We start from the raw sequence: 7,688 nt of genomic DNA on the forward strand, positions 1-7,688 counted from the left end.
CAGAGTGAAAATCTCATTCTGGAAACATCCCCCAGGCTGTGGATAAGCCATGTCTCCGCAATATCCTTTCTTTCAGGAGTGCTAGTTCTGCAGGTTCGCAGGAGAGCTTCTGTAAAGTTTAAGCTAGGAGACGAGGTACTGGCAGAAGTAGAGCTGTGAGGACGGGGCGTGAGTCGTGCTTGGATAGCTCAGTCGGTAGAGCACTTGCCCGCGAAAGGCAAAGGTTCGAGTCTCGGTCCGGCACACAGTTTTAATCTGCCAGGAAGTTTCATATCAGCGCACACTCCGCTGCAGAGTGAAAATCTCATTCTGGAAACATCCCCCAGGCTGTGGATAAGCCATGTCTCCCATATCCTTTCTTTCAGGAGTGCTAGTTCTGCAGGTTCGCAGGAGAGCTTCTGTAAAGTTTGGAAGCTAGGAGACGAGGTACTGGCAGAAGTAGAGCTGTGAGGACGGGGCGTGAGTCGTGCTTGGATAGCTCAGTCGGTAGAGCACTTGCCCGCGAAAGGCAAAGGTTCGAGTCTCGGTCCGGCACACAGTTTTAATCTGCCAGGAAGTTTCATATCAGCGCACACTCCGCTGCAGAGTGAAAATCTCATTCTGGAAACATCCCCCAGGCTGTGGATAAGCCATGTCTCCGCAATATCCTTTCTTTCAGGAGTGCTAGTTCTGCAGGTTCGCAGGAGAGCTTCTGTAAAGTTTGGAAGCTAGGAGACGAGGTACTGGCAGAAGTAGAGCTGTGAGGACGGGGCGTGAGTCGTGCTTGGATAGCTCAGTCGGTAGAGCACTTGCCCGCGAAAGGCAAAGGTTCGAGTCTCGGTCCGGCACACAGTTTTAATCTGCCAGGAAGTTTCATATCAGCGCACACTCCGCTGCAGAGTGAAAATCTCATTCTGGAAACATCCCCCAGGCTGTGGATAAGCCATGTCTCCCATATCCTTTCTTTCAGGAGTGCTAGTTCTGCAGGTTCGCAGGAGAGCTTCTGTAAAGTTTGGAAGCTAGGAGACGAGGTACTGGCAGAAGTAGAGCTGTGAGGACGGGGCGTGAGTCGTGCTTGGATAGCTCAGTCGGTAGAGCACTTGCCCGCGAAAGGCAAAGGTTCGAGTCTCGGTCCGGCACACAGTTTTAATCTGCCAGGAAGTTTCATATCAGCGCACACTCCGCTGCAGAGTGAAAATCTCATTCTGGAAACATCCCCCAGGCTGTGGATAAGCCATGTCTCCGCAATATCCTTTCTTTCAGGAGTGCTAGTTCTGCAGGTTCGCAGGAGAGCTTCTGTAAAGTTTAAGCTAGGAGACGAGGTACTGGCAGAAGTAGAGCTGTGAGGACGGGGCGTGAGTCGTGCTTGGATAGCTCAGTCGGTAGAGCACTTGCCCGCGAAAGGCAAAGGTTCGAGTCTCGGTCCGGCACACAGTTTTAATCTGCCAGGAAGTTTCATATCAGCGCACACTCCGCTGCAGAGTGAAAATCTCATTCTGGAAACATCCCCCAGGCTGTGGATAAGCCATGTCTCCCATATCCTTTCTTTCAGGAGTGCTAGTTCTGCAGGTTCGCAGGAGAGCTTCTGTAAAGTTTGGAAGCTAGGAGACGAGGTACTGGCAGAAGTAGAGCTGTGAGGACGGGGCGTGAGTCGTGCTTGGGTAGCTCAGTCGGTAGAGCACTTGCCCGCGAAAGGCAAAGGTTCGAGTCTCGGTCCGGCACACAGTTTTAATCTACCAGGAAGTTTCATATCAGCGCACACTCCGCTGCAGAGTGAAAATCTCATTCTGGAAACTATGAACGTACCTGGTATTAGACAAGATATGTGATTGTTTTCAAGACTTTCTGAGAGACAGAACTCAATACGTTCTTTTTAACACGAAGAAGGGTAACAGAATTATTCCCGTAGTGCGTTACAAGCCTATTACTATTTACGATCTATGGACGATTCTAAATGAATGGGACGAAAAGAAAATATTCCTGTGTTTACAGTAACTACTTTATTTCAGAAATAATCACATAGAGTGAAGGGCGAGAGTTTGGACTGGTATTAATGAAACAATGGGAAGTTGCCACTATTGTTCATCGCTGGCTATAATATTCAAAATACTGACATCCGCGACAAAAACTGAGGTATTTTATCATAGAACACGCATAAACATCCTCAACAATCGTTCTTCAAAGACGTTGTCTTTGGTAAAATGGCACCATACCGTCATAACATTGTTAGATGACAAAGGAATTGGGTGAAACAGAATGTATGTACAAGAAGAAAACCACTTGGCGGCCATCCATCGGGGATGAAGTTGTGGAAAACATTGGTACGATTTACCGAAGAAGCGCTAGATAACACCGAGTGGCATGCCAGCAGAGAAGCGAATGTGTCACAATCAACAGTGTGCCGTGTGTTGTGCAAACGTCCTCTAACAATCCCACCCCAGAAGTCCATTTAGTTAGAGCACATAATAATTTAATAGTGATGAAAAATAAATATTTGCATTTGTCATTACTATCTGATTTATAAATGCAGAAGAAAAAATTTTGGTCACAGTACCGTAGAATAACGGTTCCGATAATAGTTATTGTATGAATTAGAAAACTGTTCTAATATTCTTTTGATTGTTTGGAGCATTTGTGGCTCATGGCCTCGTCGAAATATTTTTTGGCATATGATTCCTTAGGAGGCTCAGGTTTGTAGCGTATGAGTGAAGATATTAACTTGCAGATGAATATAAATAATAGTATAGTGTCAATTCCAACATTTTCAACAATTAACTTAACGTTTTATATTTATAGGAATTCGCTAAAAAGAGTATTTCAGTTAACAATATCATTAATCCCTTTAGTCACATTATTCAGATCAAACACAATCAGCAACTTTACGACCATTGACTGTTCTGTTCAATAGTTAAACCTACATTGGTTACTCTAAGTCTAAACCAACACTTTTTCACTTCATCTTACATGAAAATGAGTCCAAGCCTAACGTAGGTGAATAATGGTCAAAGATTAAGATGTATGAAACTAAACAAAGATACCAAATTTATTTGGTCATAGAACCAACGATACATTTTACGGTATTAACATAAAGAGCTTTTCTGTTACTTCTGAAATTTTGCTACAGCTTTTTGTGTATAATGAAGTGCTATGACCAACTATTGTAAAGCTTAAATACGTACCAGTTACAATCGAAAGAAACAAATATAATTTCGTGCGATAATTAACGTTCTTAAAGGGCCAATGCCAAAGAGAATGAAATTACTAATGAATTTTCGCAATCATCAAATCAGTTCCAAAGGGTTTCTTTTTGAACATCGCATTAACAGTTTTCGAAAAGCCGTTGTTGAAAAATAGATAGAATCGTAGATTTCTTAATTGAGAATGTGTATCGCAATTTGCTATTGAACAGAGGTCCTTACGCTACACATTTGTTGCAGTTTTCAGTTGAGGGCTCACAGAATTCAAATGCTGCAGTACTGAATACAGACTTTAATCCAAAACAGAGCTAATTGTGCATTGATTTTAAAGCACAGATCGAGGTGAATGATTTCGCAGACCGACAGACGTTCACTGAAGAAGCCACATTTCACTTAAGTCTCATAATGAACAAGCATTGTTTTAGAATATGGGATACACGAAACCCAAATGCCTGTCCGGAACATGAACAGATTCTCCACGAATTAATGTTTTCAGCGCTGTAACCAAACGCAGAGTCTTCTGTCCTTTCTACTTTCGCAGAATGTACTGTTACAGGCGTAAGCTAACTCAACATGCTTGCCTCAGTTGACAAAAGAGGTTGAAATATGGCGTCTTGTATCGCACCTATTTAAGTTGGACGCTAGCGAACAGACAACTTGGTTGTAACATACAGATGTGCGCTATGATCCAGTAGCTGACTGCAAGTATTTACGGCTGTGTCCGAAGGGTGTCAGCATCTTAAGGACTATAAAATTCTTAATGGTCAAAATAATATATTCTGCAAAGAAAACTGTATCTTCTGCGAATATTACATTTTCTATTAATTATTGTTGTTTTAATATGTTTGGTTATTAGTGTGAATGCATAGCAATAAATGAATATTATCACGTGTGTTAACTGTGTCTACGTTAGCACGAGAATTGTGACTTTAGCGTCAGAGTGAATCATATTCCCCGGGGAAATTTTTAAACTGAAACCAACCAGTTTATGATACTGGAAAAACAAGAAACATGTTACGATAATTCAATTGTTTAAAGAGGGATCCATTTTAATATTTGTCGATTTTCTAAATTTGATTACCTAATTGATTGTTCTCAGAAACTATTACCTTGTGGTTAGTCAAATGTGAAAGAGGTGGGATTAGATGGTTTGATTCTTATATCAGATTGGCTCAACTGTTCATCAGCCAATCGGAGGACAGTACGTTCGCACGTACTTTGTGAACTAAGAGAATTGCTTTGTAAAGTCTAAGATAGTTTGGAGCTCACCCTTTGTCATGTTCGGACGCGTCTAGTAGGAGCCTTGAATAGATGCAAGTAGATGTAGAAATTTTGCGGAATTACGAATTAATCGGCCGTGGAGTGCCGCAAACTGAACGCGAACCAGTGAGAAAGACGAGCACACTAAATTCTGATTTTCACATGTAAACTGTAACTTGCGAACTAATTAAAATCTGCGTGGAGTATTGCGCAAATCGGAACCGAGAATTGAGCTTTCAAACCGATCTTGTTGCGGAGTAGTTAAGCGTGCATTCTGTCGGAGATAATCCTTTTCGTAATCTTTCGTAATCTTTCCGATAAATGGTTTTGTTAAACACCATGAGCAGGCTACGTTGAGTGCCTGAGATTACATGTGTATGTGTCGAAATAGCAATTTCAGATTATCAGGGGATTGGCGGTGATTTGTGTACCAAACTAGTGAAAATACCGGCTGTTTATAGTTAAACATTCCCTATTTGACACGTTGTAACTTGTAAACTAATTACCGTATGGGTACCAAATGTGGTACCATTAACCCTTTAACTGCACTGGACGTGTTAACGATCGCGTAGACACGTTCAGAGTACCACGTGGAAGGACTGGTGGCGCGCGTAAACACGTTCAGATCACACAGGGATAGGTACAAAGGCACGCGCGTTAACACGTCCATAGCAGTAAAAGGGCTAATGTCCAGAGAACGGAGTGTATGGTTTCCATGCATCACAGCGCCACCATCCTTTTCCAACTATGGCTACCACGTGCCGTGATCAGTCTTCGTGTTACATCGTCTCACACACCTCACCAGCCGCAGGGCACTTGTTGACACGTCATTATTTTCCTTATAGGTGAGGTGATCACACACAACTGCCGATTGTGGGGAACTTCACCTCCAGTCACTGTGCATGAAGTTCCTCGAATGGTGGAAGTGTCACTGTATGGTGTGGCTTCACGGCTATGTTTATTATTGGCCCATTCTTTTTTGAACAGGTTGGCGCTCAAGGACCAAAGACGTGCAGTGTGACTGGTCAACGTTACTGATATGCTTTGCCAGTACGTCTTATTCGCTCCGCAGGAAAGAGACGCATTGAACTCAACAGTTTTCATGCAAGATGGGCCCCCACCGCACGTTGCTCGTTAAGTTCACCTATTACTCTGAAACACATATGGGAACGATCGAATTATGAGTCGACCGTTTCCAAATCATGGAACATTCACACATGCGCTGATCTGAAGCGCAGCATACCACCAGAAGCAGCCGGAATACCAAGAATATGCTTCGTTCTGCTGTGCAGAATGCAATCCTGCGCTTTCAGACTCTTCTGGACAATGATGGGCGCCATATTGAGCCCCTTTTGCAGCAATAGGGGTTCCTGTGTATTACGGTGTGATGTACCGCAGAGATTAAAAGTGTTTCGGTTGAATTGATTCTACATTATTTCTCTTCCCCATGTCGCCGACATTAATGCTAACATGTTTGTCCTCGTACAGTAATTAGTTTCCATGTTATAAGTGTTAAATAGGGTAAGTTTGATTATAAAGTTTCCGCTCAGAAACTACCTATCCTTTAATAGCTCGGTTAACCTGCAACTAAAATTTATACTGCGACCTGTCAATACAATTAGTGCCGCTACCTCTACTACAGCTTACCCAGTCGAGCATCGAGCAACACTGATTTGCTTCCTAATAGGGAAGAAGAAGAAATGACCGCAAGGAGACTGGATAATTTCTGTAGAACTGACAGTTTTAAGCAAGTCGTTGCAAGGTACCCGACTTCGACGACAGAGCCCGCCACTTTGGCAAGACATCGTACACAGCCACATCAACGAACGTCTTGTTACGTAATCTCTTAGACTTTTCCAGTGACTGATTGTCATCCCGTTGACATCGGGTGTTCTGCCGATGGTCTGAGTCTTCCCGACACGATATTTCGACGCTGTAATCCGACGTCTTCATCAGGTGTTTCCTGGGACTGGCTGCCTGGCTGACAGTGTCCCGTATTCATGGCTGGCTGGTGCCTGGAACTTCAGGAAGGTCGTGATTGGTCGAATTATGTGTCGCTCAAGTTGTGCCGTCCCCCTCCCGCAGGTGGCATTACCTAGCAACAATGAGTTTTTTTCTTTTGGTGATGTGTGAAGGAGGACATGGTTTACGTACTCCCATTTCCGCTGGACATAACAGCAGCTAAGACACCGGATAATGAGAGTGGTAACTACTCTTTTTGACATTTGCTAAGGAACAGAAACATTTTTGGACAGGAATAATCACGTGCAATGATTGCATGATATACAGTATGTGCGTAACAGAGGCAGAGTGATATATTTGTAGTGAAAAATGGTACAGATGTCAGTACAAGGGAAAGCAGGGTAACAGACGTAAGTAACGTTCATGTTTGACATAGGTCGGACTCCCAACATAATGGTCGACATCGGACTCTCAGTAAGGAATATGGCCTCTTCGGGCACTAATGTACATTTCGCTCCTGTTATTCATACTGGCCACCAAACCGTTGAAGAGTACTTGGGCGATAACTTCCCACGCCTGTCATAAGGTGGGTTTCAGTAGTTTCACGATACGTGGCAGGGATGTTTGTTGACAAACATGTCTGCAAAGAACATGCGAGGCATGTCCAGAAGAGTTTAGGTCTGGTGAGTACGCAAGCTGTTCCATACGTTCAGTATCTTCACTTTATAATATGTCCGACACTTCATCGGTCCTGTGTGGACGAACATTGTCGTCCATAAACAGACAGTAGGGACTTAACACAGGTTTAAACATACGGACAGCATCTAGAATAATATCGATACAATAACGCTGTACTATAACGGTACGTCGTTCAAAGTTGTGCAGCGGTATTCGGCCACACCATCACGCCTAGGCGAAGATATTCAATACTAGGCTATTGATGAGAAAATCACTGGAAACACGGAATAACAGTAATCGTATCTTGCGTCTTTCTCAAACACGAGTAGGTAAAGGAAAGACCAAAATACAGATAGTAAGCGGAATTTTATTCCCAAAATATTCACTGTCTCCGTATGACAAGTGAAACCAGTGTCATTTCAGTGTGATGCATTGTGAATTACCCGATCGCTTGGTTTTGTTTCATTAATAAAGAGGATGATATCGACTGAACCCGAATCATAAGTCATTCACATCCAATTTCAGAGAACTTCTAACATGCATTGCTTCCTAGTTGTGTATTTATGCCGACCGCTCCTAAAAAAACCACCATTTTTAACCGTCTGATGTACA

This window comes from Schistocerca nitens, chromosome 1, assembly GCF_023898315.1.
Source record: "Schistocerca nitens isolate TAMUIC-IGC-003100 chromosome 1, iqSchNite1.1, whole genome shotgun sequence".
NCBI lineage: Eukaryota > Metazoa > Arthropoda > Insecta > Orthoptera > Acrididae > Schistocerca > Schistocerca nitens.